Raw genomic sequence first — 27,573 nt, forward strand, 5'->3', positions numbered from 1 at the left:
GCGGCTTATAACTTTGGCACTGTTCGACGAATCCTCACCAAACTTTGCAGATAAAGTATATGGCCACCTCCGAATGATTATTCAAAGTTTGGTGCGGTTTCATCAACGTAGGGCAAAGGTATAAGGGGGGCACAAAACGTTTGAAATCCTCATAGACATAATGGAAAAAAAATGTTGCTCACGCCAACAGCCCAAACCACTGGACGGATTTGAGGAACGACAGCTTCGTCCTGAAAGCACGCTTTTGCAAAATTGGTGTAAATCGCTCCAGTATTTATTTTTTTAAATGGCCAAAAAGTAGGTTAAACAATATTTCTGATTCGGCGTCGGGGGACACCTCTGGATCAATCAGAGAGCAGCATAGCGTTCTTGGACATCGTGTGCATGCTGATTGGTCAATTAAAAACATGAGGTGTGTCAAAACTTTTGAAACGGATGCCATGTTGGATTTGCAGACTGCGCCCGAAGTCCACGAACAGCGTGGTAACAACATATTAAAAAACACAACATTACACTTGTCAAACTAATTAAACAATCTCTGAGGAGGTGAAGGGTGATGCGGATGGGATATGGCCGTAAAAAGCCAAAAATCTGGTGTTTTTCTTCTACAAGTCTGCAAACATCTCAGATATTCGGGGACATTGGTGGGATGTACGCGAACTTGCCAAAATTTCATGGAAATCCATGCATATTTCTGCGTTATAGGGTCAGTGAAAAGCTGTTTTTGGGTGTCTTATAACATTGGCGCCACTCAATGAAACTCTAATGAATTTTGCAATATCATTTTAGGTGTGACCCCGAATAGTTCTGCAATGTTTGGTGCTGTTTCGCAAACAGGGGGCAAACTTAGAGGGGGGCCCCAAAATATTTGAAAGGCTTATAGTTTTGGTGCCGTTTGACGAATCTACACAAAGGTTTGCGAAATGATTGTAGACTCGAATTTGAATGTTTTTGAAAAGTTTGGTGGGATTTAGTCAAGAGGGGGCAAAATTACAGGGGTGTCTCAACATTTTAGATAGGTTATAACTTTGGTGCTGTTGACAAATCTGTACAAAGGTTGGCACAAAGATTATAGACCCAGTCTTGAATGTTTTGGCAAAGTTTGGTGAGATTTTGTCAAGAGGGGCAAAATTAGAGGGGGGAGTCTCAACATTTTTAGATGGGTTATAACTTCTTTGCTCTTTGACAAATCTGTACAAAGTTTGGCACAACAGTTATAGACCCAGTCTTGAATGTGTGTGCAAAGTTTGAATGGATTTTGTCAAGTGGGGCTCGGTTATATGACTATTTGTTGTACGTACGTTTTGACACGTTTCAAAAAATAAAACATGGGTGAATTTGCAGCAAACTCGTGCACAGAGCATTGGTAAGGACCCAAAAGCATGGTTTAGCAAATGTGTCTGTGTTTATTTTTTGAAAAGTGTTATAATGTAGGTACAAAAAATAGTGATACACATTTGGTGACTGAGGTATAGTCTTAGGCCATGGCCTGTGGCCAGATTGTCCGGGTCATTACATGACTCGGACAATCTGGCCACTGGTCATGACCACGAGGGACCGACAATGTGGTTAAAGTGGGCATGGCCACCAGGGATCGGCTATGTGCTAAAGTTTTTTTTTTTAAATCGGGATATGTGTAAATGGGAAAGAAAATACTGCTTGTGGCTGCAGCTCAAAGTGCTGGACGGAATTGCAGCAAACTTGCGCGAGGAGCTTCAGCAACGACCTTAAAGCATGGGTTTGCAAATCTGTTCCGTGCTTTATTTTTTCCAAAGTGTCAAAAAGTAAGTTAAAAAACTTGTGATATAATTTTGCTGTCTGGGCAATGGTTCTGGCCCTGAGCAAGGGCACATGTCTACTCTGATTTGCTTTTTGGGGCATGAGGCCTGGCCTTAGCCCTAGGTTTCAATGGGAAAATAAATTCTGCTTGCGGCTACACGCTGAAATGCTGGACTGGATTACGACAAACCTGTGTGAGGAGCATCAGCAAGGACCTGAAAACATGGTTTTACAAATATGTCCTCTGTTTTATTTTTTCCAAAGTGTCAAAATGTAAGTACAAAAAATAGTGATATAGCTTTGCTGTCTGGGCAGTGGGCATTTCCCTCGGCAAGGACAAATGTCAACTCTGATTTGCTTATTGGGGTTATGTGGTACGGTCGAAGCACATGCCCCATGGATTTTAGAGATTTGCCATGGCTGCAAGCCATGAGCATTGGCCATTGGTCACCTTATGAGGGTTTTGCGGTCACTGAACTAGGTTGCAGGGTAGGTGCAGTGGATAACGGGGGTAGGGGGCAGGGTTTGATGGGGCTGGGGTCATGGGTGAGCCTCATGCCCTTTCCAATTCAACCATGACTTGCATCCCTGGCATGCGCTGCTGATAGCACCACACATCGGTGTGTGTTGCAAAAAATATGTTTGTTAAATGACGTTTATAGTTCTTTTATATATGTTAAAAGAGGAATTATTAATAACTTATATACAATGATGTAACATCATGAAACATTTTCACTCAGAAAAACCGATGAAAATCAGTTAAAACACTTTGTTAAAGGGACGTTATGGTTAAGTTGCACTAATAAAAACCTATCAAGTTCAGGGAAAAACCTTATTAAAGGGACATCATGGTAACAAGTCAAATAAAAAAAACAAGAACTTCACCAGTTATGGTAAGCTATGCAAGCATAACTCATGCCACGCCATGTACTGCTAACACTACCACCCAGTACATCAAAGACGACATCACAAATGACATCAGAGGCGTAGCCAGGATTGTCTAGCAAATGGGGCCTGATGCTAATGTAGTTGGGCCCACTGCACTGACACAAATATCTGTAAATTCCCACGCAGCGCTGCTGTGTGGGCATTTACAGATTTTGGGTGGGCCTTGCCCCTCAGGCCCTACCCTGCCTACGCCTCTGAATGACATCATCGGTGACATCTCTGATGACATCACATATGATATCACTACTGTGTAACAATGCAAATGGAACGTCGATATAAGGGGTACTGCTTACAGTGTCGTTTACACCATATCAAAGGTGATCAGTAGCCTTGTAATAAACTGCTCCATGTCACAGAAAAGGTGCTTATTGAAAAATAAACTTTGTAGTGACGTTTTTATGTGAATACAGCAATCAAATATTACATAAAGAGAAACAATGAATGCAGTATGGATCATAGAGCTAAAGAATTCTTAAGATGGTATGTCTAGGTTGTACAATGATAAGTCGAAGCATATCACATTCTTGAGAAATGTATTATCTGCATGGGACCTGCTTCTTTTTCTATGTATGAGCATTATGACCTCATGGTAAACCCTAGGGAAAAGAACTTCAGAATATAGCACAAGGCCAAGCTCTACATGGGCAGTACCTTTATACTATGTGTATCATGGCTTCAATGTAGTATAACCACATGAAGTCCTCAGTTTAGAATTAATACGGTCACTGAACAAAAACAATCACCCCAGATATGTGATGTCATCAGTGATGTAATTGATGATTGTGATGTCATCAGTGATGTCCTGCTGGTGGTGGTGCGAGTTATGGTTGCATAGCTTACCAGAACTGGTGAATTTCTTGTTTTTGGTATTTTCCTTGTAACCATAATGCCCCTTTAACAACTTTTTTTCACTGAATTGCATAGGTTTTTATTAATGCATCTTAAGCAATATGTCTCTAACATTTTTTTGTTCAAGTGAAAATATAATATATATATTTTTGTGTATATATATAATGAGACGTGGATTAAGAACATTTTAACAGTAGACGCATTAAATAAGTCTTCTGCTTTGAGTCTGTCCATGTACACAAGCTAGTGTCATTATAGCTACAGCCGGGGATGTAGGTCGTAGATGAAAGATTAATGAGAATATCGGTACCACATCTGTAATGCCTGAAACTATATAAACATATTGGCAAACTGTGCAGACTGGTGACCTTCATTTTACAGTGAGCATCCCAGATTCATCTGCCACTGCTTTTTAGTGGACTGCATTAATGATAACCAGACTGATATGCAAATGGAGATTTCTCCTCTGTGAAGGTTACAGTGAGCTAATACATAGTTGCAGACCCTCCCGATTGGAAGCAATTCCATATAATAGGTTATTTGAACCATATTCATTCTCGGTAGGGTGCTCCCGCACTTTTGTACATTTTGCACTAATAAAGCGCTCCAGGCCTTTTCAGTATCTACTCAGTGCTCAGACTTTCAAAAGTAAGGAGCAGATACAACCAAAATGCATCCAGCATATTAGAGGTTGTTATTGAGGGCCAAAGCAATTCCCAAGCAAATGTGGAAGTCCTTTGAGGGCTTTTCACCAAGGCCTGCACATACAATTGCAGAACAGAAATGCCAAGGAATGTGAGCATTGTTATCACTGTGTTCGGGGGGGGGGGGTTAACTTGGAGCCGCAAGGGCAGTTCATAGTGTGCCTAATAGTTAATCTGGCACTTCAGGCATGAGACATGCCAGCAGCATGAATAGCCACATGTGGGGTAACAATGCAGTGCATTCTGCAGCAAGTGACAGGAAATACACTCTAGGGTTGGCATTGAACATTCAGGCCAAGCTATATTCAACACATTCCATGCTTACAAACACACTCCTCATACTCCATATCTTGCGCAATATCTCCCTATCCCCGTTAGCTCTATATTAGGGGATTTTATCACGTGATGATTCAGTGAAGGAGAACTTGGGATTGGTTCTCCTAGTGCTCAGAATATCCCTGCCTACCTCTAAGCTCCGCCCAGAAGCTGCTCTCTTTCTTTCTGTGATAGGCTCAACAAACCATGAAGCCTTCTTGTGGGGGAAAATACTGCCACCACAAGCGTCACCCCTGGGAATCTTGTGGTGGCAGAAATATTATGAAGAGAGGGCAGTGATGCAATCAAAAGCAATGACATACACGGAACTCATCCGGCAAAACCCCAAGGATGGAAGAGCGAGTATGGACAGGCAAGAAGGCTACTCATGGGTCGGCTCCTCCGACTTTAGAAAGGTACTCTTTTGAATGACCCAATGGAGGACTCCTGAGGGGTTGAAAGGAAGGCCCATCATGAGCAACATGCGTGCTCTTAGTCCTCCTCCTCAGAGACCTAGTAGGAGAAAGCAAGAAGAGACCACACTGATACAGAGGCCTGCCTTTGGAGTTCAAAGGTCAGTCCCAGCTAGTCCTACCTGGTGGGAGGTGTATGGGTGCCACTGCTCCTCGTTGACTGTAACGCTACAAGCTCTACAAGCTAGTTGCCACTTGGGCATGTAAAGAGACTTCACAGAAGGCAATGTCCTGTAGAACAATTAGTACTTTTTACAGGATGTCCTGATGCCACTGCTCCACCCTCTATCTTTTTTATCTTGGTTACTCTTCTCCAATCTGATTGTCCTACCTTCTTCCCTTCCTCTACTGCCATATGGCACATTCTTTGCAATTATATTCCTGTATTACTAATCCAGTCACTTCCCTTATTTTAGCAATGTTCCCACAACCACAAGGGTCATGCAATGCCTGGGTTTTGCGGGACAGCTCTTCAACTTGTGTTCCTTCAAGCCACTCACAAACCTCTTCAACCATGGCTTACTCCTTCCGTTCAGTCAATTTTCTTCTGCTTCTTGTTCTACAGAGAGAGAATAGAAAATGGCCAAGTCTGTTGTTTATCCTTCTCTGCCTCTCCCCCATCCAGCTTGGGTTTCCTCATGGAATCCTTCTAAACAAGTTTGCTCTCCCAGGGTTATCACATTTTGCTCTTCACATCATGTCAGCTTCTCTAACTTGCCTTGTAATAACCTCCTCCTTATTGACGGAGATGCAGAGAAGGGCTGGGAAAAATTGCATTCACAGATATTTATACACCGTAGCGTATTCTCTGGGATGCAGGAGTGCCTGGATGTGGTGATAATCATGGATATCCACAGCAGCACATAGTAGGGATCCTGCTTACAATGCATGCTTAATGATTCTTTTAATAGCAAAGATGTCATGTATGTGAAGAATGTCCAGGTTAATCTGCACCATCCATTACCTGGCTGGGTTAACTCGAATGACCATTTATGAGGCCCTAAGAACACCCATGAAGGGTTATTCTAGGGCTGTACATGGGAACTAGGGGATCAGAGTGCACCCTAGCATTGGTCAGAGTGGATGGAAAACTCACTGCTTTGGAAATTAGGACTTTCACTATACGTAGGAACCCTCGAGAGTAGCCAGACCACTGAATGCAGGGCCCCCTGGCTAATTACCTGGTATTAACCTCAAAAGGAGAAATGCGTTTGTGAGTGTTCCACTCTCTAACTTCTCTTTTCTTACTGCACTTGACAATAATTCCAGTTGCACTACTGAAACTGAGAACTGTTGCATGATTGCCCTGCTTTGCACCCCCTTCCTCTCCTCTCCCTGTCCATATTATCTCATTACAGTATGTGAACTTAGAGTTTCCTAGTTCTTAACTAGCATCAATCCTAGGGTCTCTCCTTCCGGTGCTATTGCTGCTCCACCAACTTATTCTCCTTCAATCCTTCCCTCTCTTTAGTTCTCCTAATAATAATTAACACTAACTGCATACACTTATACCACACTCTGTATTAACTACATTGTCAGAGGTGCTGACTACATGTGGCATTGCTAGCCAACTCAAAGTATTTTGTTCTATTCAACTCTAAAGGATGTGGGCTTAGCTCTCCCCTTTCGGGATTCGAACCTGTAGCAGCAGATGATACACCGATAGCTGCAGTGGGTGCACTTGATCCACTGTGATAGCTTGCAAGGTCTGCTATTTGTTCGACTGTTCTCTTTTGGGCTAACTGCACAAAAATCCTAGACTCGCTAGAAGTGGAAAAGGTCGCTTTAATGCCACAGCTTACAAATACACGCTAACCTGGCTCCCTGGCCTTACAGACTACAGATCAAATAACAATCGCCAAACAATTAAAAAATTCATCACTTCCTGCCCCATATTCCCTTCCCTCCCCCTCAATTCCTCTCAGCCTTCATTCCCGCTTTCTCCCCACATCTTCTTCCTAAGGCCATACTCCTCCTTCTTCAATACCTCTTCCCCCTCTTTGTACCGCCTGGACTAACAGTGCCACCCCCTTCCTTTACCGTCCTCCAAAAGGTCATGTCCCCGGCAACCGCTAGCCCCTAGTCAACCTCCCCCCACCATGGTCTCCTCAACACCAATCTTCCTCCAACCTGCTCTATGGCCGGCAGTCAAGCTGACCTGCCACATTAGCAACAACGTAAACCAGTTAACAACCATTGCCCAAATCTGAATGCCCCAGCCTGTCACACCAATGCCACCATCATCCCCATTTAATAGGCCACCCCACGTCCTACAACATCATCCTCAAAAAACAAGAGAACGTAAAAAAAACCTTCACGACCCGAGACTTCCCTTAGCGAGACTAAACAAAGGGCGGGAGGGAGAGGGACATTTGAAACGCCACCAACCATTGTTTGCTCCCAAACCTTCCCTGCCCCTTATAAGCCTCCAGGCAAAAATGTGCACTATCCAAGCCACTCGCTGGCCTGTGCAGTGTCCAAAACACCCCATGGGAAACACTTGCTCGTACCCCTCTGGCCCCCCTTTGGGCTAACTGCACAAAAATCCCAGACTCGCTATAAGTGGAAAAGGTTGCTTTAATGTGACAGGCAACAGCTTACAAATACACGCTAAATCTGGATCCCTGGCCTTACAGACTACAGATCAATTAACAATCATCAAACAATTAATTAATTAAACAATTCATCACTTCCTACCCCTTATTCCCTCCCCTGCCCCTCAATTCCTCTCAACCTTCATTCCCACTTTCTCCCCCCATCTTCTACCTGAGGACATTCCCCTCCTAATCCTAACCCTCCACCCCCCAAGGTTAATGAGCTGCATACTTTCATGGCCAGTCTACAGTTTTACTGCTTGGACCATTTGGGTCGACCCAAGTAGGCCACCCTTGGGGTGTCCAATCTGTCCCTTTGTGGCAGCTATCTGTGCAGTAGTCCTATTATCGAATTCACATGTTTCCTGTGAGGCTATAATTGTAAAGGAGTCAATGTGATGGAATAAACCATCCTCTACTGAAAGGTGAGAGAAACCTCTGGTATTCCATGAGCAAATTAAATCTGGTCAATGTGTTATTGTAGCAAAGTGGTTCTTAAATAATTGTGGTAACCGTCTCCCAAATCAATTTGAGCTTTGTTAATATGTGGCCCACTACCAATCGATAAATGTTGATTCAATTGGTCCATGCTATGGTCATTTGGTAATGGCAAGGTGCGCTCTTTGAAGGGTGCATTTATCACTTTTCTAGATGTGCACATATAAGATGTCATGGGATATTTATGGGAGTGCATCTTTACCAACCTACATGAATAGCCAGTCTTAGGAGCTCAGTCTCAAAAGATAGAATATAGTCAAGAGTGGTGGATGATGCAAACCAGACATTGGAGACAGGTGATACAACGTCGACTAATTGGTAGACTATCTGTATGTCATCAGTGGTAATTACACGTAGGGCAATCACTGTATGTAATATATGCAATACAGCGCACGGTTTAGGGGCAGGTGATAGCCAGCAGGAAGTACAGATTGGATTTGCAGCGCACTTATTTCTTCACTAGACTTAACTAAACTGTTTTCAGCATCAGCTTTTGGCTTTATGGCATTTGTTTTTGCAACTTGATCCAATACTTTGTTGAGGTCTTCAATTTGAGTCGCTGAATGGGGTTTATATCAGCAAGTAATACATCTAGAACAGGGGCAGCAGTAGCTCTGCATGAGGCGAGAGGAGATACACTCGCATCAAAGAAAAGCCTAGGAATTTCGACAAGTATTTGGTCCACAGCACCAGCCACTCTTGATGTTCTGGGCTTCTTACTCTTTCCTGAAGGTTTCTTTTTCGGGAAATTAGCAGCTTTCACCATGACATGAACACGCTTATCCTTTTGATCTTGATCTAATATGTAATTCCTAATATCATATCTAATGGTTTCTGGTACGTTGCCCCCACTTTTAGACTGTAAGTTAGGTGATTTGTTCGTTTGTAGTTGAACCCGGGGTGCATTAGCAGATCTGATATCTAGATCAACGATGTTAAGCATGTCACTATCCTCATTGATGGTACACACATTTTGTCTACGGGTAATACGTTTAGCATACATGTATGCTTGAGAGGCACTTTTCTTCTTACGTAGTTTTGTACATTTTGAGGAAGGTATTTCGGTCCTAATGGCAGTGACAGATTTAATTTGAGAGGCGACTATCTCTACAGTGCTCACGCTGGTAGATTTTGTGCACGGGTTAGGTAAGGTGTTAACTCCCTGTTCTGTAGAGCACTTTCTACTATGATTGATAGATGTGTGCAGGAGCACAGATTGGATATCTAATTTGTTTTCCATTCTGGCACACCTGTCTATCAACGTGGTAAGCAGGTTTCAGAGGCATGAACCATAGCGCTAGAGTTCATACGTGTTTCGCTGGTATCAATGGTGTCAATGTGTGTGGACTCGTTACACTTGTCTGCATTTTTACACTTATCTGCAAAGTTATGTAGAAATTCGCATATCATGGACATATGCACAGTAGCACTCGTAGTCTCTATGGGGTCTCTCCCAGCAGTAGTAACAACTACAGTATCGACTATGGCAGCAGCATCATGCAATGAAGGCACCGACAAAGACATAGAACCTGTTAAAGGTGGCTTGTTTACTATATCACTTCTATCACTTATCTCTCCTGATCGTTTGAGTGTTGTAGAAGTTACAGAGAGCCCATCACTTGCCACTTGTCCCCGGGATGCTTCATCAATACGATCTAACACAGGGTCCATCACAGTCGTATGCTGGTTAAAGGCGAAGGATACAGATGCAATTTCCGAAACAGACCAGGTGGTACCATCAACATTCGTGCTGAGATCCCTCATACAAGCACTATCGCTACACATTTGTGCTTGGATAGTCAGCGGTTGTGCACCAACGCTAAATGCACTCTCACAGGGAGCAGGGGTACTTGTGTAAAGGGTGCTATTGGGCTCGCATACATGCGAGCTCAAGCTTGTGCTGACACACAACCCCGGGATCTGCATCACATATGAGACTCTCCAGTGTCTTCCATCCAAAGCATGCCAGAGATGTATTTAAATCTGTCATTATCTCAAGTAAGGTGATTTCCTCATCTGCAGCAGTCAACTCACCAAGCATGTGGTAATACGCGGTCCACGTCTTCATTCTCATGCCATGTTTCCCTTTGGAGATGGTTTTCGGAGTGCACACACGGCGGAGGCGCAGGGGGTACGAGCATTCCACAAGTGGTTTAAAAAGGAGTGTGGAGAAGAGCCCCGGATTAAAATCTCCCATAATTGAATATACGGCGCTCAAACTGAACTTAATTAAGTATTAAGAAAGGTATTAAGACTCGACTTCCTAACTGAGGTTAGGCTGGGGGTTGAATTACACAGAGGTAAATGGTGAACAACAGCAGAATCACGTAAGCGAATACCTGCCCTCACAACCAGTTACCGCCAACCAACCAAACAGCAAACAGCACTCCAACGCACTTACGAGTCACGCGCATGCAGATGCCAGCGCCGTCTCTACTTTAAGTACTGTAGTTCCGGGTTAAGTGAGCGGGGCCATGGATCTATGGAAAAATGAAGATAAAATACTATCAATATTATAGATTAAGGCGTGCTAAGGCAGGAGAGAAGTGAACTAAATGATTTGCAAGCAGTGTTCCAATGTTAGTCCAATGGAGTCCAATAGAAAAGGTGCATCAATACGGAGAACGTTCATGGTGCGTACCGCTGAGATTCAAACACAAGTTTATGGTGATTCTCTGGTGTGTCCCTCTGGCCAGCAAACAGCACTCCCACAGACTCACGAGACGTGCGCGTGCAGATGTGTGCAGTCTCTACTTTAAGTACTGGATTTCTGGATCAAGTGGGCGGAACCACAGATCGCTGAGATTCAAACACAAATCTCTTGTGATTCTCTGGTGAGTCCCTCTGGCCAGCAAACAGCACTCCCATGCACTCACAAGACTCACTCTCGGTTCTTTGAAATGCAACTCCTTGCCCTTACAGCTGTTTTCCCCTAGCATTTGTCTTGTCCTCGTTCTGCTCCTTTCTCCCCACAGGGTAACTTGTTTCAGCCCTGCTTAGGAGTGTGTGGGTCGCCTTCCCTGGATAGTCCCTGCTGCTACTTTTAGTCTGGGGCATATGCTGCTCCTATTCTTGATCCTCCATTTGTTGTGAGCTTTACTGCACCTCTTCAGTTTCCTAATTTCTTTTCTTATTTCTTTTCTTCACCTTTTGGCCCTCTTCTTTTTCTTTCTCTTCAATCTTCCTTATGCCACACCCTTTTCTCCCCTAAGATGCTAGTCTTCATATTTTCTCCCCCTCCTCTATATTTCTCTCCAGGCATTCTACTATGCCAAACCCTCGCAGTAGCCCTTTCTCTCTCTGCTGTGGGGATTTCCACATCTCTTCTCCCACCGTTCCATGTTCCCCCTTCACCTCCTCACCTTCCCTTTCTTCTTCCCTTCTAACCTTCACTGTAACACAAGCTATCTTTTGGCCACTTCCTCGCCCTCTTAGTTCTTGCTCTGTCTCCTCGCTGTCCCGCGTTCCCTTTTTCTCTACTGTTCCTCTCTCGTTACTCTTCTTCTCAATGGAAGAGCTTATCCCTACTTGGGGGCTGCACAATGCTCTTCCTCTCCCTTTCTTCTTCTTCTCCTTTCGTAGTGTTTTCTCACTCTCGATCACCTGTGCTACATTATTCTCTACGCTCTGTCCTTGTGATATTTCCCATATGCTCCTCGTCCTTGTGCTCTCTATCACATTATCTCATGTCCTCTGCAATCTATCCTGTGTTCTCCTCGCCTCTCAGTTCTTTCTCATCCCCCACCACTCTGCACTTCCTTTTCTTCGCTAATCTCGTTCTCTTATTCCCATTCCACCGTCACTGTCTACTACCTCCTTTCCACTTGTGTTTGGGCATGTGCTGTCATTCTTTGCTACTGTTGGTGTGTGTGTGAGTACTGCCATGCAATAAAATAGATTGTGTGTGCGTGTGTGCTGCCATCCATTATTGGTGTACCGTTATCCATTATGTTTGCTATGTCTGTGTTCTTCCATCTGTTGTCTGTCTGCTGCCGTTAGTTGTCGTTGTTGCTATTGTGTGTGTATGGCTGTGTGTGTTTGTGTGTCCATCTGTTGTGTTGTTTGTTTGTGCATATGTCTCTGCGTGGGTCTGTGCATCTGTGTGATGCCACAAGGAGTTGCTGGTATCCTGCCATTCATTGTTGTGTGTTTGTGTATCATCATTGATTGTTGTTGTATGTGTGTGTGGTGTGTGTGTGTGTGTGTCTGTGCTCCCATTTGTTGTTGGTGTATGTGTGATATCTGATGGCTGTGGGATCAACAGACAACTCAAAGCTAGGGTATATAATTAACATTGTTTATTAATAACAAGAAAAAGTAGGGGATTAGGTTCATAGAGGCCACAGGGTTAATGTATTTATTTATTTTGACACTTATAGAGCGCACCTAACCCGGAGGCAACTGGGCGCCTGTTTACAAAGAATTGGTGATTACAGTGGTTACAAATATGAAAGGTTTAGGCAGAGAAGAGGATACAGATGGTTATAGACATAATTGGTGGAAAAGTAAGTAGTACACATGAGCATAATGATTACAGTTGGTTTCAAACATATGTAGTAAATTACGAGGTACATAGTTGAGGTAGTTACTAGGTGCAAACAAAATGCTATGATTTCAATACCTCTGGATTTCTTGGGAAAAGAGCCAGGTTTTGAGGTCTTTGCGGAAGGACCAGAAGGATGTATCTGATCTTAGCGCTGTCAGCAGTGCTTTCCGTTGTTTAGCCACAATCACAGGGAAACTACTACCTCTTGCTTTCTGCCGCCTTTATCTGGGGATGGCGAGACAGTGCGAGTAGGCAGACCATGTAGGTCTGTTCAATTGGGCCTTGGCAATTTGTCTGGATAGGTAAGTCGGGGCACTGTTCAATATGCATTTGTGCGTCAGGGATAGTGTTTTGAACATGATGCGTTCTCGGAACGGGAGTCAAGGGATATTTCGTCAAGCTTAGGAGATGTGGTCTTTTGAGTTGCGTGCTGCTCTTACGGCATTATTCTGGATGATTTGTAGTTTGCTTATATTGCGGGAATTGGAACCTGCAAAGAGGGAGTTACAATAGTCAATCCTGGATAGTGCGAGGGCTCTGGCAAGTGTGATGCAGTGATCAGGAAGGGCCTGCATGCGTTGATCAGTTTAGCGATGTACGCTGCAACCGACGCAATTGCGTTGAACTGTCTCATTAGGGAGAGCGTAGAGTCTAGATATACTCCAAAGGTTTTTACCTCTTTGGCCACAGTGATGATATTTCTGTCGCTAGTAAAGGATTTGTAGGCATCAGAGAGATTGTGCGCCAATAAGGAGTAATTCAGTTTTCTCATCATTTAGGCAAAGCTTGTGTTGTGCCTTCCAGGCCTGAATGGTTTGGTATATTTCACTCAGTACGTTGGAATGAGTGTCATAGTTGCTGGTGATGGGTACGGGGATTTGGCTGTCATCCGCATAGTTGGTGTAGGTAACACCCAATTTGTCTAGGAGGTCAAAAAGCGGCTTGGTGAAGATATTGTAGTTTGTGACACATGAGCCTTGAGGCACTCCACATGTGACTGGGGCTGGGGGAGCTGGCACAGTGGTGGAGAACACTCTCATTGTGAGGATGGACACGTTATGGCTTTGGTCGAGAAGTGTGCAGCTAAGGCGAGGTGTTGGCAGAGTATTTTGTGATTTACCAAGTCAAAAGCTGCCAAGAGGTCACGTAAGAGGAGGATGGCCAGGATACCTTTGTCTTTAATTTGATCAATTTGGATCTTTTGGTCCAAAAGGGCGGTTTCCGTTCCGTGACCGGGGCGAAAGCCCGATTGGCGTAGGCCGAGGAGGTTGTGAATTTCTAAGTATTTTGGTATTTGCAGATGGGCCACTCTGTCAAGTATTTTGAGGAGGAATGATACAGTTGTGATAGGGTGGTAGTTGGTAGGAACGTTGGCATCTAGTGTGGGCTTTTTAAGGAGTGGGAGTACCCAAGCTTCTTTAAGGTTCTCAGGTACCTTGCCAGTTGACAGAGTTATTAATCAGCGCCGTGATGAAGGGGGCAAGCTCTTCGGCACAGTCTTTTATGAAAGAAACTGGACATATGTCGCCTCAGCATCTGAAGGGTTTCATGCCTTTGATGATTTTGGTGGTTTCAATGGTCGTGACCGGTGGGAATTTTTTAATTTTTTTATTTTTTATTGAATATAGTTGAATGAACAGCTTTTTCAATCTTTAAACAAATTCATTAACAATTACATACAAAATTCAACGTTAACATTAAAAGAGAAACAACAAAACATTTAGATAAAAATGAAGTACAGTAATTAGTCCAAATAGGTAAAACATAGTGGGCCTCATTACAACTCAGGCGGTAAGGGGTTTACGGCGCCGTAAACAGCGCCGACCCTTACCGCCTGAGTACGAGGTCCCTTAGCGCCATGGCGGATTTAACACCTGCTTTTAGCAGGTGTTAAAATCCATGGCGCTAAGGGACCATGGAGTTAATTACGCCACCGTAATTTACGGTGGCGTAATTAACGCCTTCCCCACTCCCATTATGCCCTATGGGGCAAAAATGGGAATGGGGAAGGGTAAATGGGGATTGGGGACTTACCGCCCCGCCAAGGTCGGAATGGGGCGGTAAGTCCGCCAACCACCATGGCGTAAACGTAGTTTACGCCATGGTGGTAAAGTCACGGCCCAGGCGGTAACTTACCGCCTGGGTCGTGATGAGGCCCAGTATCTAAAACAATTCGGACTTAATGTTAAAATTTGAAACAATATAAAATCAATTCAAAAATAGAAAGAGCTTTAAAAGCAATTCAAAAGGGAGAATCTTTGAAAAAAAAAAAAGAAGAAAAGAAAAGAAAAGGGCCTAAACCAATAACGCACTTAAATAAATCAATATGTTCTTTGATTAGAGACATCAAACATATCATAATATTCCACAGATTCATTTTAACATTTGTATATATGTAGATCTCAACATCATTTAACATAAGATTCTTTTATCAGTTTCGAATAGGCCCTTCACAGATTTAGTTGCCTAAAGCTTGCATGCAGTTGTCACATTTATAGATCTAAATCTTATTCGACACACCCTTGAGTTTCGACATAATGGCCTCCAAAAAATTATGGGTAGCAATGCGAAGGCTCATTGAATTGGTAGACAAAAGTAGCGACCAACAAGTTTCAGGGCTTAGTTCACCAAGATAGGATAGATGAGGTTCAAATAATTTTGTTCTTAGTTTAGTTAGTGCTGGACAAGCAGAAACAACATGCTGGAGTGTTTCTTTAACTCCCTCAACCTCACAAAAGGTACAACAGTTTTTATTAGCCGGTAACAACTTTCTTCTAACCAAAACATCTCTAGTTGGAAAGAGATTAAATCGCAGCCATAAGATAGTTGACCTTAACTGCAGAGAGGGAGCTTGTTTTATATATGGGGCCAGCGTTCCTCGAGTTTTATGTTCATAGGCTAGCATTTTGAAATCTTTATATGTTAAACACCCCATTCTTGTTTCAATCCAGTCAAATCTGAACAATTTTTCTTTTGCCTTTTTTGGTTGACCAATAAGCATTTCTAGGGACAAATCAATTCTTGCCAAGATGTTGAAAATCTGAGCCATCCATATTTTTACAAAGTGATGGTCAGAGGTTAACATATAGTGAGATAGAGATGCCAATATAGTGTTGGAATTATCACAGATGAGACATTTCCGAAACAAGGCACATAATCTCCAATGGTATTCAGCATTCAACGATGTCAAACCTAATTCAAATCTTAACCAAGGACCTGGAACACATTTAGGAAGTTGTAATATAGCTCGCCAGTATTTTGCCTCTAATTTATGCAAGCTTTCTGAACAGACAATTTTTTTTGTTTCAAGGCCATATAATATAGTTGGGACTACTTTCTGTTTCCAATATGTTATGGCCGGGCTAATCGTACATTTTCCAAATTTGTGCAGAATAATTTTAGTTTGTGAAATAGCAGACTTGACCTTATGGTCCAACGTGATTGAGTGCGAATCCACAGGTGAGGAGCCGTCAAATAAAATTCCCAGGTATAAATATGTTGGAACAACTTCAACAATTCTGTTATCAATTCTCCACTCAAAAGATCTTCTTTTGGTGGACCTTGGGGCATAAACAACCACTTGCGTCTTATTTAGGTTGATTATCAACTCATTCAGTGTTAAATATTCATGAAGAGCAGACAAAAGTTTTTGAAGGCCTATGGGCGTCTTGGATACCAACACTAAGTCATCGGCGTACCACAGGGCTTTAATAGAGGTACCTTTCATTTTTGGCGAATCTGAGATCACATCAGAAAAAATGTATTTAACGTCTTGTATAAAGAAATTAAAAATAGCAGAGGCCAACACACAGCCTTGTTTCAACCCCCGAAAAGTTGGAATTGCACTTGACAGAAGGCCTGAAACAGTCAAACGGATCATGATGGAGGTCGATGAGTGTAAGGCATGTATAATGTCACATAAGGTTTTGGGACAATTAGCTAGATGTAGTTTGTTCATCAATCTGGTTCTAGATACAGAATCAAAGGCTGTGTGAAGGTCAACAAATGCAAAATAAATTGACTGTTTAGAAGACTGTGCTTGGGCTTTCAAGGCATTGAGGGTTAGTAAATTGACAGACTTTCCCAAACCGGCTACAAAACCCGTTTGGCAAGGATCTCGCTGCTGATAGGTCTCAGTCCAACGCGAAAAATCCCGTAAGACAAGGCGAGCAAAGATCTTCCTGGGAGCATCGAGAAGGGCAATAGGACGATAGCTCCCCGGGGATTCCCTATCGCCCTTTTTGAAAATAGGAACAAGTATAGAACTTTGCCATGATGTTGGAATTTTTTTACAACATATAATATGATGAAATAAGTTGTTCAAAATCAATGCCCATTCCAAGGGGTTCTACTTAAACATAAAATTGCTTAGCCCATCCGGCCCTGCAGCACGAGAGGAAGAAGACTTTTTAATTAAACCCTCAACTATACTGGGTGAGCACTCCAAATCCCAGTGATTCGGTGTAGTAGATATATACTTAAAATCTGCATACATCGGGTCAGAGTACAATTTCAGGAAGTGCTCAAGCCACTGAGATTCAGTAACTCCACATAGTTGTGGGTTCAGTTGAGATGGAGACACCGCACTGTTAAGTAAGGACCATATTTGAGCTGATTTTTTGTTATTTGCAGCCGCCAGAAAGGCTTCACCATCCTGCTGATATAAAGTGGCCCTTCTAAAGCGGCACCAGTTTCTATACTGACATTTAATTCTCTGTTGTGTCACTTGTCGAGTACCCAAAGGCATTTTTCATGTAGCTCTTATGGCTTTTCTGTAGTCACGTTTTGCTTGTTGCATAGTTTGGTCATAATGATGTTTATGTACGCGAATATTATATGATTTGTCAGCAAACATTGTTCCAAAGCTTGGAAGGATATCTGCATAGAAATCCTTTTTAGTGATGAGCAATCCTTGAGTAGCAAGCTCAAGATCATGGAGGGATGCAGGGGTCCATTTAAAGCGGGTTCTCGCAGTGTTAACGGTTAAGACATGTTTTGACCATCGTTGAGACGATGTTATAGAATCAAGAAGGCCCTCCCATTCAAAAGTTATCATGTGGTGATCACTGATGGTCTGAGTTCGAACTTTCAATTGAGTAGCCTTATGAAAAAGGCTATCAGATACGAACACATAGTCAATAGTTGACTGGGATTTTCCTCTTTCCCAAGTTGCACTAGCCGGAATATCGGCTGAGATAGCACCATTGGCCAAATATAAATTATGATCTTTCACAAACTTTAACCATCTTCTGGTCTCACGCTTCTGACTAGGTGTTTCCGGGCTAATACAATTGAGATTTAGATCCCCAACCATCAATATGACACCCACAGAGTTGTCACAGGCTATTAATTCCAGCATTGCAGTCAGATCCTTATAAAAGGTGTTCTCAGTCAGTCCCAACGGATTACGGTATAGATTTAATAAGGCCAGAGATTGCACAGAGCTTTTGATTTTAACTAGTTGGATGAAGTTGTTGGGAGAGGCCCATTGAGTGATCCTTAATCCTTTACTCGTTTTTACCGCCACTAAAAGGCCAGATGTTGGTCTCCCTCTGGAGGCCGTAGAAGCTGGGTTCAAAATAACATCGTGATCATCCCATGTGGGAGTAGTCACCAGCCAAGTTTCCTGCAGGGCCACAATATCCTATTTATTAATGTTGGATGAACCTGCCCATTGCAAATGGGAGTGGCCTCTCGTATTCCATGAAAGTAAACTATATTTTACCTGAGGTTGTTCGATTAATGGTTATGTTTGGAAGTTACTGGAAGTAAATTTGTTTGGAAATTGTGCTGGACCACAATAGGAACAGAGACATTCAGAGGAGTTTTGCGACACAATTGGAATGGGCACAGATGGTTCAGACTCTTTCGCTTCTTTGATCAAACGTTCCGGATCTTGGGCAATAAGGAAGCCCATTTTAAAGAGTGCCATTTTTTCCTTCCAGATCGAATTTAGAACTAGCCCAGATTTGATCCAGAGTCGAACAATTGCGAGATTTTGGTCGCAAACAAATTCGACCTGATCAATATCACTTGACGCAATATCCTGGAGATTGCTTACGTCCCCAAAGATGTTTAGGACGCTAGCCCTGCATGGATCGTATTGTTCATGGGGCGCATCTCTACATTTTAAGACAATTTGCAAATGTATTGCCATTCGTCTGGTTACGTTTTTTCACACCTTGTTTTCTGGGTGTGGGGACGGAAGCAATGTCCTCATTTCTTTTGGTGGAGCCAACCTCAGCTGGAAAACTTATTTTTTTCCAACCACCCGAGTGTTCATTTGATGGATTTTGCACAGTATTCATGGAATTAGAATTAGTATGTGTTAGGTGTGTAAGTGTTTGCAAATTCAAATTGGACCCATTTGCACTATTAGCAGAGGGGCATAATGCTGCACGTTCATTCAAATATGCCTCTACAGCCACCTTTATAGTGGACATCTGTTCTTGTAATTCAAACTGGCTAATAGAATGCCTCCCCATTGGACATCCTACAATAGATTGACCATGTTTAGTATTCAAGGCAATATTCATCGGAATTTGTGAGGGATGAGAAGAGGTGGAGTTAGACGGCAAATTCCTATTATCTGATTCATTAATTAAATCAATAATTTCTGACAGAGGAGCATGTTCAGTTGGTGCATGGGGTGCCATTGGATTCACAACGGGCACTGAGCCCACACCAATGGAGACAGTAGATTTAGAGGTGGGCGGTACTGGGATATTGTTTGGGACATCAAACATGCAAACTGGTGATGAGGTTTGCAAGACCACCTGACGTTGACTATTCATCACATCCTTCTTTTTGGGTCTAATTTTGGATTTTGCCTTTGTTAAGCGAGTGCTGCAGACTTTGGCTATTTTCTGCAAGTCAACAGGTGAAACAAAAGGCTGTCTGGTAATGCCCGTATTTTTTTTCGCTATTTGCTTTGGACTCCTGTCGAGATTGATCCAAGAGTCATTTATAGACACACAGTCAGGGGCAGGGGATGTTAAAGGGCGAATGATATTTTCAAAATAGGGTAACGCCGAATTAAGGGCGGCAGGCTTTTTAGGTTCTTGTGTAATAATCATAGGCTGATCAGGGCCTACAGCCATGTCAACCTTGGGACTAGTGGGGAGTAGGCTGTGGTTCCCTAGACAAGCAATAAGAAAGAGCGCCACCTGATGCCTCAAATAACCACTGCCCTAACTCATCAACACCCATGGCCATGCTATGGTCCCTATGACCATTCCCACCCACTACCTGCCCGTCCCCATCTAAAATACCCTGCACCCAAGATCTCTTTGAGCTAGCTCTGTGCTTTTAAGGGGACGATCAGGTTATTTCTAAGCAGTCTTCTGTGAGGTCATAGTTAATTTGTTTGTTTGTTTATTTATGTATATAGCGCACCAAACCCTTAGGTATCTGGGCGCGTTACAATTAAGTTACAATTTTCAGTTGCATAGATAGTTACACTCATTATATACAGGCATCGGTATTCAGTTTGCACATGGAAATATTATAGTAATTATATACAAAATATTACAGAAATGTATACAAAAATCCTAAAGGGAGCCGGCAATATAGTACATACATAATTTTCATAACATCAGCAATTTCCATTGCAAGAGACAATGTTATACCGTGATAGGGCATGAGTGTCCAACAACACATCATGAGTCCTTAGTAAGGAGTTAACTTTTGGTGTTTTTCCTAAAACTATAGAATGACTGGTCTGTTCTCAAAGAAGTGCAAAGAGAGTTCCATAATTGGGTGGCCATAACAGGAAAGCTAGGGACTATAAGGCAGAAAGAATTGGCTGTCCTTGGGCGTGTTGGTGTTTTTTTGGACAATTTTTTCCATTAAATAATGTAAGGCAGAATTATTTAGGCATTTGTGGGTGAGAGAGACAATTTTGAACTGAAATCTGTAATTAATTGAAAGTCAGTTATTATTCCGTCTAGCCTCAGAGATATGTTGTCTCCTGGGTATACTAAGGGGGCTCAAACAGGAATGGAGAAGGGCCATGGTGAATGGGGAATTACCGCCCCCGCCAACCTTGGAATAGGGCGGTAATTCCGCCATTCACCATGCCAGACTCCGGCGGCAACCATGGTGCTACTAGCGCCATGGTTACCGCCATCCGTGTAATGAGGCCCAATGTATTTGCTCGCGCCTACGTTGAGGGCATTACAATAATCAAGTTTGGATAAAATTAAGGCTCTCGCTAAGGTGATGCAACTTTCTGTGGAGAGTAATGGTTTACAAGCCTGTATCAGTTTACAAGTATAAGCTGGTGCTGAGGCAGTAGCATTAACTTGTTTGCCTAGGCTGAGAGTTGAGACTAGGTAAAAACCCAAGGTTTTTACCTCCTATGCCACTTTAATGTCAATGCCGTCAATGTTGAAGGCAGAGTATTTGTTGCTGAGTTTGTTGATGTTGGCCGATGCTCCTAAAATGAGGAGATTGGTTTTATCGTCGTTCAGGCAGAGGTCGTGTGTGGCCATCCATGCCTCAATGATTAGATAGCTTTTGTTCACTAAGGCCAGGTTGGTATCATAGTCACCAGTAGGTGGGATGAGGATCTGGATGTCATCTGCATAATTGTGTAGGTGACACCCAGATGGTCAAGGTCATCAAACAGCGGTTTAGTGAAGACATTATATATAGTGGGTGATAGGCAAGAACCTTGAGGTACCCCACATGTTATAGGTGTAGGATCTGCTGAGGCTGAGAACACTCTCATTGACCTATTGTTCAGAAATGATTGAATCCATGATGTAGCTTCCTGGGAGAAATGAGCCGCTGTAGACAGGAGTTTGCATAGCACTATGTGATCCACCAAATCGAAAGCGTCTGGAAAGTCTAATAAAAGTAGAAGGGCAAGTTTTCTATTGTCTTTGATTTCATCAATTTGGGTCTTCAAGTCTATCAGAGCGGTTTCTGTGCCATGTTGTGGTTTAAAACCGGATTGCCGCAGCCCTAAGAGATTGTTAGTCTCCAAATACACTTGTATCTGGAAGTAGATGCCTTGTCTATTATCTTAAGTAAAAACGCGACTGTAGTGATCGGTCTGTAGTTGGTTCGGATAGTAGGGTCCAAGGAGGTTTTTTTTAAGAGTGGCAAGCCCCATGCGTCCTTCAGGTTAGTAGGGACGTTGCATGATAGAAATTAGGCATTAATTAATTTGGTAATGAAAGGAGCCAGGTCTCTGGCCGCTTCTTTGATGATCTGGGCTGGGCAAATATCTCCCTGGCCGTTTGATGGTTTGAGCAAAGCAATTATATTTTCCACCTCTTGGGTAGTGACTTGTGCAAATTTGAGGTGCAGAAGGGGTTTCGGGGTTTGATCTAGGACTATGTTGTGGGAAGGTTCAAGTTTTTTTCTAAGATTTATTTTTTGGAGGAGCGAGATTTTGTTGGACAGTGCATTGTGGATGTTAGTGCACCATACTTGATCCTTTGTGCAAGTGTCCGCAGGGGGATGGGGACTTCCATTTCTCTAAGGATAATACAGAGTTCCTTGGTACTAGAACTAGCTTTATTGATCCTGTCATTATAGGTCTCTCGTTTAGTTAGTAGTATTTCAGCTTTGTATTTCACATACATTTTCAGCAAGTTACATTTGTTATCCTATAAACTATAAACTAGTTTAAGCAACTATAAACAAACTCCTGCTGTAATGAAAATGTCTCAACCAAGTGTGGCTTCTGGCAATTGTTTTATAATCAATATGTGTGACCTTGCATCTGTGCCTTGCGCTGAATTCCTGTTAATACCAGTCATTGGCAAAGCCAACAGTTTTGGCTCCTGTGTAAGTATGTATTTGTCAGACACTGTTATAATATACGGAGGTGCCAACACCATTTGCTAGATGCTGCCAGATAGTACCATTATGGCAGGATACTTGCCAACCCTACAGATTTAGGCGGTAGGCTACTGCTTAAGCAGCCCTACCTCCTACAGATTTTAGTGACGGGTCCTATTGCAATATTAATCCTGTTGGGAACGTTTTCAGAGCACCTGAAGCCAGTTGCTACTCTGCAGCCCTGCACAGCACAACATTGTGACTAAGACAGTCAGAGTAGACTGTGTGTTTATGGAGCATGGTCAGTGCTTAAAGTGGGCCGGGGCCTGCCGGGGCCGGGCCCCGCCAGTCTCCAAAAAGTGGGACTGAGCCGGGGCCCCCCATCCCACACAACATTGGCGGGATGCAGACAAATACCAGGAGTTACCTAAAGATGGCCAAGGGTGTTGGTGAGGAAGTGGAAAATGTTTCTCCCGGAATAACCAGGAGGCCTGGCCACTTAAAATGGCTTCCCCGCTGCATCACACTGTGTGATCCTGGGCATCTTCCTCGATTAGCTGTAAACAGTCTGGAGATGCAGAATAAATAATTGGCTCTTCAGATTTACACAAAACTCACTGCCTTAAATTATTAATTGAGCTTGACATGCCAGAGTGAGTAAACTGGCAGACTGGAGCAAACACTCACAAACCAATTCATCAATTATCACAATTGTATCTGCTGCTGTTGGCTGTAATAAAACATATGAGTGAGACTGCTCAGACATATAAGACGCAGGAGCACAGCTCGCTAAGTAATCTTCTTTATTCTTCAATACCGAACTGAACTTGGCGGTAACCCCACCTCTACATGTGTACAGTGGGCTGCACCCACATCAGTAATCAAAAGGGGACAGGTGGAGTCTTGTCCTTGAATGGGCATAGAAAGGGGACATTGCATCTCCCCCTTGCTTAACAAACAACTTGGGAATCTATGCCATTTCTTCAATCCATTGTGGCGGTTTACGAATGATCCTTCTAGATGGGCTCCACAGAGTGCTTCTGTTGTTGCGGTCACTCTCACTGTTGTCTGAGTTCACATTCCCACCCATAAACTCAGAGTCTGCATCTGACGAGTCCTCACAGTTTGGTGACTCCTCTCTCTTCAAGTCAAATCTCTGTCAAGTGACCGGAAGAATGATGAGTTGTGTGTGACAGTGCCGGTGGGACTGGCCGCTGTTACCATGGTTCCATGGATGTGAGTCACTGTCATGGGCTCTGGTTTGAACGCAGGTGTTTTCTTTGTGTCTTGTGTTTGACACACCAGTACGTGATCTCCTACTTGAAAATCACTGGTCCTTGCCTTCCTTCGGTGATCAGTGTACTCTTTTTATTTTGCGCTTGCTTTCTCAAACCTTTGCTCTGGCCTTGGTTTCACTGTTCTCAGCTGTCTCGCTGTTGGGATTGTATGGGAGAGTGGTTCTCACCACACAACCAAATATTAATGCTGAAAGGCATACTCCCGTGGAGCTGTGCTGAGTGTTCCTGTAGTCCCAGAGTAATGTGCAAATGGCCTGCATGAGCGATCCCTTGGTGATCGAGCATATTTGGAGGGTACTTTTTAGATTGGCCACAAATCTCTCTATTGTCCTGTTGGCTTGAGGCCAGAGCCATGTGATTTTGCGGTGCTGGAACCCTAGGTGTTCTGCGAACATTGCAAAGTCATGCCCGCTGAATGGAGGTCCATTATCCGACTTCACAATGGTGGGAAATCCGTAGTCGGCGAAGATTTTGTCCAGCGCTGGGATGACCGACTGAGCACCCGTGGAATGGATCAGATGTATTTACGGAAACCTGGACATCTCATCCATGATTACTTGCACATATTTGCCATTGGAGAGCGGGCCACACATATTGATGGCAACTTCGTCCCACCCTTGCTGTGGCATTGTTGTAATTTTGAGTGGTTCGAAGAAGGTGCGTGGTGCGACTGCTTTGCACGCTATGCATTTGCCCAGCGTCTGTTCAACTTTAGCATCCATCTGTGAGAACCATATCTTCGTCCTGAGTTGCCTCTTTGTAGATACGATGCCACTGTGTCCTGTGTGTGCAAAGTCGATCACTTGATCCTGTAAGCTTACAGGAATGACGTTTCTGTTTTCCTTTAGTAGTAGTCCCTCTGGCGAGACGGACAGAGTGTGCCTTATCAGGCGGAATGTCTGGAGATGTTTTTCCTCTGCTGCCGACTTAGGGTTCTCATGGTCGTTTCTTTGATGCCACTTGGCCGATGTTACCCAGTTTCTTACTCTTGTGAGCAAGCGGTCTTGCTTCGTGCCTTCCAATATTTGGGGTAGCCTGAGTGACTTGGGAAGTGCATTACTTACAATGTAATTTAAATATTGGTTTGCTTTGATGGAATGCCTCTCATCCTTGGCGGGTAAGAGATATCTGGATAGAAAATCAGTGGGATTGTTGTCTTTTTCCGGTCGATGTATGATGCTAAAGGAATATTCTTGTAAATGGAGCCCCTTCTCGCGTTGCAGGTGGCATCTTGGCTGTTGGCTTGCCGTGTATGGGCATGAGGGCTTGGTGATCTGTTATGATGGTGAATGGTCGACTGTGCAGGAATAAATGATAGTGCTCGCACGCCCATACAAAGGCAAGGCTCTCTTTCTCTGGTTGCGAGTATGAGCACTCGCTCGGGGATATGCTGCGGCTTGCATAGGCCACTACACGTCTTGCTGAGGATGGTGATGCACCTGGATTTATCTGCACGAGGATCGCCCCAAGTCCAACGGGCTGGTGTCTACTGTTAGTTTGGTTTCTAGTTCTGGGTCATACTGTGCCATGCACGAGGCAGAGGTAATCTGTTTTTTGATTTCTTGAAAAGCCTGTTCACAGTCGACCAACCAAATGAAATCTTGCTTGTTTCCGGTGAGTAGGCGGAGGGGTGTGCTGACTGAAGCAAAGGCTTGAATGTACCTCGTGCAATAGCTTGCCATGCCTAAGAATGATCTGATGGCAGACACTGATGTTGAAGTGGGAGCTTCTACCAGCCCTTGCACCTTGTCTGGATCTGTTTGCAGGCCTCTGTGTGAAAAGATGTACCTGAAGAATTTGAGCAATGATTTGCATGGCTCACACTTGTCAGCGTTTAAAGTCAGGTTTGCATCTTCGAGGGCCACGCACACCCTCCTCAGCGTATCATCATGTGCCTCTTGGATCGCTCCAAGTATCAGGATATCAATGCTGTAGTTCAAGCAATGGGGAATGTGTTTGATGACCTGGTGTAGCTCATTCTGAAAGATCTCTGCAGCGTAGGATATCCCGAAACTAAGACATTTATATCTGAAAAGCCCTAAATGTGTTGAGAAAGTGGTTATATAACGAGAGTCCGGATGCAGTTCAAACTGATGACATCCTTTATTTAAATCTAACTTGGAAAAAACTTTTTCCCCATGCAACAGGTGCATCATGTCGGTCATTCGGGGTGCCATGTGCCGCTCTCTTTCAATTGCAACATTTGGTGCTGTCATGTCCAGACAGATACAAATGCTGTTATTGTTTTCCCTTTTAGGGACTGGCCCTATGGCAACACCCCGGGGGTGGGCCCTGAAGCCTGTTCAATGATGTCTTGGTCTAGTAGGGACTGTACCTCATCCTCTACGTGCTCTGGATGTTGAGGGATATGCCCCGATAATGTTGTGCTATCGGTTTGACGTGAGTATTAATGTGTAACTTAATTTGCTTTCCTTTTAGCTTTCCCAGATCCTTGAACAGTGACGGGAACATTTCCATCATCTCTTTTGGGCTGGTCGTGTAGGCTGACATGACCAGATGCATCACATGTACCAGGCCCACCTGGATGGCTGATGGAAGCTGAGGATGCGTCCTCCTGGAACTTCACCTTTAACTACATATATTGTGACCCTCATGCTCTTGCCCTTGTATGTACACGTGGTCTTGAACATTCCCTTGCAGTCGAGTGGGGTGTTTGTGCCATACGGATATATACGGATATATCCATACGGATATATGTCAATGTCTTTGATGTATCATTTTTTCTTGATGTTGAGGAACTCGTAGGTCTCTTCATTGATTACATTGACTGTGGCTCCCGTATTCTCATCCTGCAATAGCTTGTGACTTTAAAGCTTCCTCTTTTGAATATCTGCCAAAATCGCAATACTTTGCCCTTTTCCGCAGTTTCATGACGAAAATATCCATGCTTTCCCCTTGTCTTGTGCAGATGTGTGGAAAATATGGCGTTCGTAATCTATGTTCTTTAGCGGGGCAAAATAATTGTTCAAAGAGTCAATAATACCTTGGAATGTGTCAGTCGAGTTTTCTTGAATTCGAATGCACAATGTCCCTCACAATTGGGCCTAACAAGTGCACAAGTATGCCTCTGAGGCGGCGTTCTTCCCTGACACCTGTTGCATCAATATATATTTTTAAGTTCTTTGAGCCACCTGCTCCACCTTGGTGCCAGGCTGCTTGTATCAGAGACGTCAAATGGTTGTATGGCCTGGAGTTGCAGGGACTCATGTCCTCCCTCCTCCCTGGACACTAGATTGCGGGGGTCAAAGTTGTTGGTGGGCTCTGTGAGCTGCTGACACCCTCATTGTACAACATGATGGCCGTGCACTAATTATAGAAAATGGAGGCAAAAGCTCACCTTGACACTGTTATTCGTAAATATGTTGGGTACCACACGTGGATGATTCTGCAGACAGCACTGTCTATATGTGTATTTGAGCCCACAGGGCCCTCCTGGGCACCTGCCCTCCCTTTTGTAAATGTTGCTGCTACTTCCAATATCCCTATTGAAAATGCACGTTGTGACCGAGGTAAGATAATATCCTCCATGGCGATGCAGCAGGTAACACACATTGGGGTTGAAATGAAAAGGTTTCCTCTGTGGCTGTGTTATGGTTGTTAGAGTATAGAAACGTTGGGCACGCCACGCGTGCCGACTGGATCAGGCCTCAACGGAGGGTAGGCCTCTTGGTGCTGCGTATAGCACGGTCGTGCGTAGTGACCGGGAATGGAATGGAGCACCAGTCGGGACAGCCAACATACTGCAGATATCGTTGT

Source organism: Ambystoma mexicanum, chromosome 1p (assembly GCF_040938575.1).
Source record: "Ambystoma mexicanum isolate Mex_15411 chromosome 1p, UKY_AmexF1_1, whole genome shotgun sequence".
NCBI classification, from domain to species: domain Eukaryota; kingdom Metazoa; phylum Chordata; class Amphibia; order Caudata; family Ambystomatidae; genus Ambystoma; species Ambystoma mexicanum.